We start from the raw sequence: 10,536 nt of genomic DNA on the forward strand, positions 1-10,536 counted from the left end.
TGCTGCGCTACTCTCTGGTTGAAGTGAAGGTTCAACAACCTCATCAATTTCTATCTTCCTCCCACTCAATTCTTTCAACAGAAACCCTTTCTCGAGAAAGGACCTGTTCCTAGCGACAAACATTTTGCCCTCAGATCTGAGATAGAAGGTATACCCAATTGTCTTGTTTGGGTATTCTATGAAGACACAATTTTCCGCTTTGGGTTTGAGATTTTCTGGCCGAAGCCTATCGACATAAGCATCGCAGCCCCAAACCTTAAGAAACAACAACTTAGGTTTCTTGCCAAACCATAGTTCATACGGTGTCGTCTCCACGGACTTAGATGGTGCCATATTTTAAAGTGAATGTAATTCTCTCTAATGCATAACCCCAAAATGATAGCGGTAGATCAGTAAGAGACATCATAGATCGCACCATATCCAATAGGGTGCGATTACGACGTTCGGACACACCATTACGCTATGGTGTTCCAGGTGGCGTCAACTGTGAAACGATTCCACCTTGTCTTTAGTGATTGCCAAACTCATAACTCAGATACTCTCCCCTTGATCATATCATAGGAACTTGATCTTCTTGTTATGATGATTCTCAACTTCACTCTGAAATTGCTTGAACTTTTCAAACGTTTCAGACTTATGCTTAATTAAGTAAATATACCCATATCTACTCAATTCATCGGTGAAGGTGAAAAAATAACAATATCCGCCGCGTGCGTCAGCACTCATCGGACCGCACACATCAGCATGTGTGATTTCCAACAAGTCACTTGCCCATTCCATTGTTCCAGAAAACGGGGTTTTAGTCATCTTGCCTATGAGGCATGGTTCGCATGTGTCAGGTGATTCAAAATCAAGTGACTCCAAAAGTCCATTAGCATGGAGGTTCTTCATGCGCTTTACACCAATATGACCTAAGCGGCAGTGCCACAAGAAAGTGGTACTATCATTATCAACTCTACATCTTTTGGCATCAATGTTATGAACATGTGTATCACTACGACCGAGATTCAATAAACCATTCACATTGGGTGCATGACCATAGAAGGTATTATTCATGTAAACAGAATAACCAATATTCTCTGACTTAAATGGATAACCGTATTGCAATAAACATGATCTAATCATGTTCATGCTCAACGCAGACACCAATGCAAACAAAATTTATCTGGGTTCAATACTAATCCTGAAGGTAGATGGAGCGTGCGATGGTGATCATATCATCCTTGGAAACACTTCCAACACACATCGTCACCTCTCCCTTAGCTAGTCTCCGTTTATTCCATAGCTTTTGTTTCGAGTTACCAATATTAGCAACTGAACCGGTATCTAATAACCATGTGCTACTAGGTGTACTAGTAAGGTACACATCGATAACGCATATATCAAATACACTTTTGTTGAAGTTACCAGCCTTCTTATCTACCAAGTATTTGAGGCAGTTCCGCTACCAGTGACCGTTCCCCTAATAGAAGCGCTTCGTCTTAGGTTTTGGGTTCATGGGTTCCTTCACTGGAGCGGCAACTGGCTTGCCATTCATGAAGTTTCCCTTCTAGCCCTTGCCCTTCTTGAAACCAGTGGTCTTGTTAACCATCAACACATGATGCTCCGTCTTGATTTCTACCTTTACAGCCTTAAGCACGACGAAGAGCTCTGGGATCATCTTCCCTTGCATGTTATAGTTCATCATGAAACTCTAGCAGCTTGGTGATAGTGACTGGAGAACTTTTGTCAATCACTCTCTTATCTGGAAGATTAACTCCCACTTTGATTCAAGTGATTGAAGTACCCAGACATTCTGAGCACATGCTCACTGGTTGAGCTATTCTCCTCCATCTTGTAGGCAAAGATCTTGTCAGAGGTCTCAAACCTCTCAACACGGGCATGAGCCTGAAATACCAATTTCAGCTCTTGGAACATCTCATATGTTCCATGGCGTTCAAAAATGCCTTTGGAGCCCTGATTCTAAGCCGTAAAGCATGGCGCACAAAACTATCAAGTAGTCATCAGAACGTGTCTGCCAAATGTTCACAACATCCACAGACGACGCTAGAGGGGTTGGCACACTGAGCGGTGCATCAAGGATAGAAGCCTTCTGTGTAGCAGTGAGGACAATCCTCAGACTACGACCCTAGTCCGCACAGTTGCTCACAATATCTTTCAACTTAGTCTTTCTCTAGGAACGTATTAAACCAGGGAGCTAAAGCGCGAGCTATTAATCCACAACATAATTTGCAAAGACAATTTAGACTATGTTCATGATAATGAGTTCAATTAATCAAATTATTTAATGAACTCCCACTCAGATAGACATCCCTCTAGTCATCTAAGTGATACATGATCCGAATCGACTAGGCCGTGTCCGGTCATCACGTGAGACGGACTAGTCATCAACGGTGAACATCTCCATGTTGATCGCATCTACTATACGACTCATGTTCGACCTTTCGGTCTCTTGTGTTCCGAGGCCATGTCTGTACATGATAGGCTCGTCAAGTCAACCTAAGTGTTTCGCATGTGTAAATCTGGCTTACGCGAACGTTAGAATCTATCACACCCGATCATCACATGGTGCTTCGAAACAACGAACCTTCGCAACGGTGCACAGTTAGGGGGAACACATTTCTTGAAATTTTAGTGAGGGATCATCTTATTTTATGCTACCGTCGTTCTAAGCAAATAAGATGCAACCATGACAAACATCACATACAAATCATAAAGTGACATGATATGGCCAATATCGTCTTGCGCCTTTGATCTCCATCTTCGAGGTGCGACATGATCACCTTCGTCACCGGCATGACACCATGATCTCCATCATCGTGTCTTCATGAAGTTGTCTCGCCAACTATTACTTCTACTACTATGGCTAATGGTTAGCAATAAAGTAAAGTAATTGCATGGCGTTTTTTCATTGACACGCAGGTCATACAATAAATTAAGACAACTCCTATGGCTCCTACCGGTTGTCATACTCATCGACATGCAAGTCATGATTCCTATTACAAGAACATGATCAATCTCATACATCACATATATATAATTCATCACTCCTTTTGGCCATATCACATCACATAGCATACCCTGCAAAAACATGTTAGACGTCCTCTAATTGTTGTTGCATGTTTTACATGGCTGCTATGGGTTTCTAGCAAGAATGTTTCTTACCTACGCAAAAGCCGTAACAGTGATATGCCAATTGCTATTTACCCTTCATAAGGACCCTCTTCACCGAATCCGATCCGGCTAAAGTGGGAGAGACAGACACGCGCTAGCCACCTTATGCATCAAGTGCATGTCAGTCGGTGGAACCTGTCTCACGTAAGTGTATGTGTAAGGTCAGTCCGGGCCGCTTCATCCCACAATGCCGCCGAATCAAGATAATACTAGTAACGGTAAGCAAATTGACCAAATCATCGCCCACAACTACTTTGTGTTCTACTCGTGCATAGAATCTACGCATAGACCTAGCTCTGATACCACTGTTGGGGAACGTAGCAATAATTCAAAATTTTCCTACGTGTCACCAAGATCAATCTAGGAGATGCTAGCAACGAGAGAGAAGGAGTGCATCTTCATACCCTTGACGATCGCTAAGCGGAAGCGTTACAAGAGCGCGGTTGATGGAGTCGTACTCGCGGCGATTCAAATCGCAGAAGATCCGATCTAGCGCCGAACGGACGGCGCCTCCGCATTCAACGCACGTACAGCCCGGGGACGTCTCCTCCTTCTTGATCCAGCAAGTGGAGAGGAGAAGTTGAGGGAGAACTCCAACAGCACGACGGCATGGTGGCGATGAAGCTCGTGGTTCTCCGGCAGAGCTTCGCTAAGCACTACGGAGGAGGAGGAGTTGGAGGAGGAGAGGGCTGCGCCAGGGAAGGGGTGCGGCTGCCCTCTCTCTCTCTCACTATATATAGGGGGAAGGGGGATGGAGGAGGCTCCCTAGGGTTCCCCAGGGGAGGGGCGGCGGCCACAGGGGAAACCCTAGATGGGTTTGGGTGCCCCCATCCCTAGGAAACTTGCCCCCCAAGCCGGGAGGGGTGGCTGCCCTAGGGGAGGCGCCCCCACCTCTCTAGGTTACGTGCGAGGGGTAGGGAGGGGCGCACAGCCCCTTAGTGGGCTGGTGTGCCCCCTCCCTTTGGCCCATAAGGCCCCCCAACGCTTGCCGGGGCCTCTGAAACACCTTTCGGTCACGCTGGTCGTCACCCGGTACTCCCAGAACAATTCTGGACTCCAATACCCTTCGTTCAATATATCGATCTTCACATCCAGACCATTCCGGAGTTCCTCGTCACGTACGGGATCTCATCCGGGACTCCGAACAACCTTCGGTAACCAAATACTATTCCCATTACAACTCTAGTGTCACCAAACCTTAAGTGTATAGACCCTACGGGTTCGGGAACCATGCAGACATGACCGAGACACCTCTCCGGCCAATAACCAATAGCGGGATCTGGATACCCATACTGGCTCCCACATGTTCCACGATGATCTCATCGGATGAACCACGATGTCGGGGATTCAATCAATCCCGTATACAATTCCCTTTGTCCATCGGTATGTTACTTGCCCGAGATTCGATCGTGGGTATCCCCATACCTCGTTCAATCTCATTACCGGCAATTCTCTTTACTCGTTCTGTAACGCATGATCCCGTGGCTAACTCCTTAGTCACATTGAGATCATTATGATGATGCATTACCGAGTGGGCCCAGAGATACCTCTCCGTTATACGGAGTGACAAATCCCAGTCTCGATTCATGCCAACCCAACAGACACTTTCGGAGATACCTGTAGTGCACCTTTATAGCCACCCAGTTACGTTGTGACGTTTGGTACACCCAAAGCATTCTTACAGTATCCGGGAGTTACACAATCTCATGGTCTAAGGAAATGATACTTGACATTAGAAAAGCTCTTAGCAAACGAACTACACGATCTTGTGCTATGCTTAGGATTGGGTCTTGTCCATCACATCATTCTCCCAATGATGTTATCCTGTTATAAACGACATCCAATGCCATGGCCAGGAAAGCACGACCATCTATTGATCAATGAGCCAGTCAACTAGAGGCTTACTAGGGACATGTTGTGGTCTATGTATTCACACATGTATTACGGTTTCCGGTCAATACAATTATAGCATGAATAATAGACAATTATCATGAACAAGGAAATATAATAATAACCATTTTATTATTGCCTCTAGGGCATATTTCCAACAGGAATATGTTGCGGACACGCGGGGCGATCTGGTCTTCGCCGGATTCACTACCCCCTTCTGCACCCTCGCAGGCCTTGCTATGCCCCGCCCCGGAGTCTCTCTCCGATCTGATCAATAGATCGGCCCCCACCCTCCGAATTGCTTCGAGCCAGGAGGGCTCCGCTTGAAGTGAGGGTCAGACCCCACCTTCGGCGGGATCCGTCATGTCTACGGAGGGCCTTTCCTTGGCCTTCGAGGCAGAATCAAGAGGCAAAGACCAAGAGTCAATCTTGGCAAAATCTTCCCGTCACGACGCCCCTCTGGCCTTAAGCCCTTACGACGAGCCGGCAACCGATGGTCAGGGATCATCCCTGGCCCGAACCAACTTGATCTCGAATCCCGGGGTGGAAATCACATGCAAGAATCAAGGCCCGTCCTTAGTCCCTAGTGACGATCCAGACCCTCTCAAGGATCCGGTACCGTACCCTGAGTCTAGCTCGGCCTGTGGAAACCAAGGACCAACCAGGGCACTGACTGCCCTCCACCCCGTCACAATGGAATTTGTCCTAGAGCCCTCAAAGTCAGCGACCCTCGCTATTTTAAACGAGGCGCTGGACCGAATCCAGAAAATGGCCATCCAGGAGGACCTGCCCTCCGCCCACAACCATCAACCCTTCGAGGCGTACTACATGGAATTTTATGTCCCACCAACCACCCACTTGGTAGCTACTATCGATGATTTAACCCATATGCTAGATTATAATTCGAAAAACTCCGAATACATGGATGAAGACGGCGGAGCCACGGCTAACACTGATGTTGCCCCCCCGTCACCGGCCACTGGACGGCCATGTCCACCTACGATATTTACATGGTGGACACGTCCAAGGACGGCGATGTCACTCCCAATCAGGAAAAAAACAAGCCCAGAGATGAGCCGCCCAAGCGCCATAAATAGCATCATCGATCAAAGCCACGTCAAAGCTAGACGAGCAATGTGGACTCTGCGGAGAATGGCACCGGAAACAATACGTATGACTGATACGTCTCCGTCGTATCTATAATTTTTGATTGTTCCATGCCAATATTATACAACTTTCATATACTTTTGGCAACTTTTTATACTATTTTTGGGACTAACATATTGATGCAGTGCCCAGTGACAGTTCCTGTTTGTTGCATGTTTATGTTTCGCAGAAACCCCATATCAAATGGAATCCAAATGGAATAAAAAAGGAGGGAGAATATTTTTGGAATATTTGGGAAATATGGGAGGAAGAATTAGCGCGAGACGGTGCCCGAGGTGGCCACGAGGCAGGGGGCGCGCCTGCCCCCTGGGCGCGCCCCTGACCCTCGTGGCCCCCACCCCCGTAAGGCGGTTGCTGCTCTTCTTTGGCAGCAAGAAAGCTAATTTTTGGGGAAAAAATCTTGGCGAAGGTTTCAATCCAATCGGAGTTACGGATCTCCAGATATATAAGAAACGGCGAAAGGGCAGAATACCAGAACGCAGAAACAGAGAGAGACACAGAGACAGATCCAATCTCGGAGGGGCTCTCGCCCCTACCATGCCATGGAGGCCAAGGACCAGAGGGGAAACCCTTCTCCCATATAGGGAGGAGGTCAAGGAAGAAGAAGAAGAAGAAGGGGGCCCCTCTCCCCCTCTCTTCCGGTGGCGCCGGAACGCTGTCGTGGCCATCATCATCATCACCGCGATCTTCACCAACACCTCCGTCATCTTCACCAACATCTCCATCACCTTCCCCCCTCTATCTACAGTGGTCCACTCTCCCGCAACCCGCTGTACCCTCTACTTGAACATGGTGCCCTATGCTTCATATTATTATCCAATGATGTGTTGCCATCCTATGATGTATGAGTAGATTTTCATTGTCCTATCGGTGGTTGATGAATTGCTATGATTGATTTAATTTGCTTGTGGTTATGTTGTTGTCCTTTGGTGCCCATCATATGAGTGCACGCGTGGATCACACCATAGGGTTAGTTGTATGTTGATAGGACTATGTATTGGAGGGCAAGAGTGACAGAAGCTTCAACCTAGCATAGAAATTGATGCATACGGGATTGAAGGGGGGCCAATATATCTAATGCTATGGTTGGGTTTCACCTTAATGAACATTAGTAGTTGCAGACGCTTGCTAATAGTTCAAATCATAAGTGCATAGAATTCCAAGTGAGGGATAACATGCTAGAAGTGGCCTCTCCCACATAAAACTTGCTATCGGTCTAGTAAAGTAGTCAATTGCTTAGGGACAATTTCGCAACTCCTACCACCACTTTTCCACACTCGGCATATTTACTTTATTGTGTCTTTATCTAAACAGCTCTTACTTTTTATTTACGCTCTCTTTATATTCTTGCAAACCTATCCAACAACACCTACAAAGTACTTCTAGTTTCATACTTGTTTTAGGTAAAGCGAACGTTAAGCGTGCGTAGAGTTGTATCGGTGGTTGATAGAACTTGAGGGAATATTTGTTCTACCTTTAGCTCCTCGTTGGTTTCGACACTCTTACTTATCGAAAGAGGCTACAATTGATCCCCTATACTTGTGGGTTATCTAGACCTTTTTCTGGCGCCGTTGCCGGGGAGTCATAGCGTGGGGTGAATATTCTCGTGTGTGCTTGTTTGCTTTATCACTAAGTTATTTTTATTTGCTGTACTTAGTTGTTTTCTATCTTCAGTTATGGATATGGAACACGAAATACCAAAAAAATTAGGTTTACTTGCTACTCATGGAGATGGGGAACCTCCTAAACCCTCGATGATCATTATGTGAAAATATTATGTACTACTTTGATAATCCTGAGAAAACCTCATTCAATTATGTAATGGGAGACACGTTGGATCAACGTGAATACTTTAGGGATTATCGCTTGACTCAAAAAGGGAAACTATTATGGGATCAAATTTATATGTTGAAGTGGTATGCCAGGCAACTATGCTTGAGATATGATTATACTTGTTGCTCTAGGATGAAGTCTCCACAACTTCCCTTTTAATGCAAATTTAATGATAATGAAACCTTGGCTTCTTATGCCAGAGGTATATATGATTACTATGATGTGGAACAAATAGAAGAATTTGTTGCTTTTATGGGTGATTATGAAATTGAATCTGTATTTAAAGAGTGTGAAAATATTTATGATGCTGTTTATAGACCTAAAAATTTAGCTATCCTTAAATATTGCTATGAGAATTATGAATACAATGCCGATATTGATGCATTTATTGAGAAAGTCTCCGCTGTCCAAGAAGAGACTAATATTTTGCAGGAGTCTATGGAAGAAGAAATTGATGAAACTGTGAGCTCATTGGTCAAAAAAGATGAGGAGGAGAGTGAAGAACAAAAGGAGGAAGAGCGGATTAGCTACCCGTGCCCACCTTCTAATGAGAGTAACTCTTCAACTCATACATTGTTTAATTTCCCTTCGTGCTTACTAAAGGATGATTGCTATGATGACTGTTATGATCCCATTGATTCTCTTGAAGTATCCCTTTTTGATGATACTTGCTATGCTTGTGGCCAAGATGCCAATATGAATTATGCTTATGGAGATGAACTTTCTATAGTTCCTTATGTTAAACTTGAAATTGTTGCTATTGCACCCACGCATGATAGTCCTATTATCTTTTTGAATTCTCCCGATTATACTATATCGGAGAAGTTTCCCCTTATTAAGGATTATATTGATGGGTTGCCTTTTACCGTTGCACATGATGGTTTTGATAGATATAATATTCATGTGCTTGCTGCTCCTACTTGCAATTATTATGAGAGAGGAACTATATCTCCACCTCTCTATGTTTCCAATATGATAAAATTGCAACAAACTGTTTATACTATGCATTGGCCTTTACTGTGTGTGCATGAATTGTTCTTTTATGACATGCCGATGCATAGGAAGAGAGTTATACTTCATCATTACATGATATATGTTACTTTGTTCTCACTACTAAATTACAAATCATTGTTAATTAAAATTGGCTTTGATATACCTTGGGATCCGGGTGGATCCATTACTTGAGCACTATATGCCTAGCTTAATGGCTTTAAAGAAAGCGCTGCCAGGGAGACAACCCGGAAGTTTTAGAGAGTCATTTATTTCTGTTGAGTGCTTTTATAAATTTTAAAAACAAAAAAAATAAAGAGGGGAACCTAAAACTTTTTCAAAAAGAAAAGCGAAAGTGAGAAAGACGAGCATTGTTAAAGTGGGAGCTAGCCTTGAACTTTGTTCATGCTCACGGAAACTTTGTGAATCTTGATTACAGAAACTTTTCAACAAAAATAATTATACCCTTGTACAATTCCATTGTATTATAAAAATAATGTGCCAAGGTTTGCCTTTAGGATGTTTACAATGCTTGTTGGTTTGTACGGTGCAGGACAGAAACTTTCGCTGTAGTGCGCGATTTTACATTTTTTACTGGAACGTCAAATGGTTCTGAAACTTTATGCACTGTCTTTATATACAAATTGTTTATTTTTCCTAATTTTGGAAGAATTTTTCAAGTACCAGAAGTATGGTTAATGTTCAGATTATTACAGACTGTTCTGTTTTAGACAGATTCTGTTTTTGATGCATAGTTTGCTTGTTTTGATGAAACTATCGATTTATATCAGTGGATTAAGCCATGAAAAAGTTATATTACAGTATCTACAGTGCAAAAACAAAATATGAATTGGTTTGCAACAGTACTTAGAGTAGTGATTTTCTTTATTATACTAACGGATCTTACCGAGTTTTCTGTTGAAGTTTTGTGTGGATGAAGTGTTCGATGATCGAGGATGTCTCGATGTGAGGAGAAGAAGGAGAGGCAAGAGCTCAAGCTTGGTGATGCCCAAGGCACCTCAAGTAACTATTGAAGGAGACTCAAGCATCTAAGCTTAGGGATGCCCCGGAAGGCATCCTCTCTTTCTTCAATGAGTATCGGTATGTTTTCGGATTCGTTTCGTTCATGCGATATGTGCAAATCTTGGAGCGTCTTTTGCATTTATATTTCACTTTTCTTTTATGCACCATGCTGGTATGAGATAGTCCTTGGTTGATTTATAGAATGCTCTTTGCACTTCACTTATATCTTCTGAGTATAGCTTTATAGAATGCTTCATGTGCTTCACATATATCTTTTGAAGTTTGGATTGCTTGTTTATCTTCACATAGAAAACCGCCATTTGTAGAATGCTCTTTTGCTTCACTTATATTTGTTAGAGCGTGGGCATATCTTTTGTAGAAAGAATTAAACTCTCTTGCTTCACTTATATCTATTTAGAGAGATGACAGGAATTGGTCATTCACATGGTTAGTCATAAA

The sequence above is a fragment of the Aegilops tauschii genome, chromosome 7, assembly GCF_002575655.3.
Source record: "Aegilops tauschii subsp. strangulata cultivar AL8/78 chromosome 7, Aet v6.0, whole genome shotgun sequence".
Lineage (NCBI taxonomy): Eukaryota > Viridiplantae > Streptophyta > Magnoliopsida > Poales > Poaceae > Aegilops > Aegilops tauschii.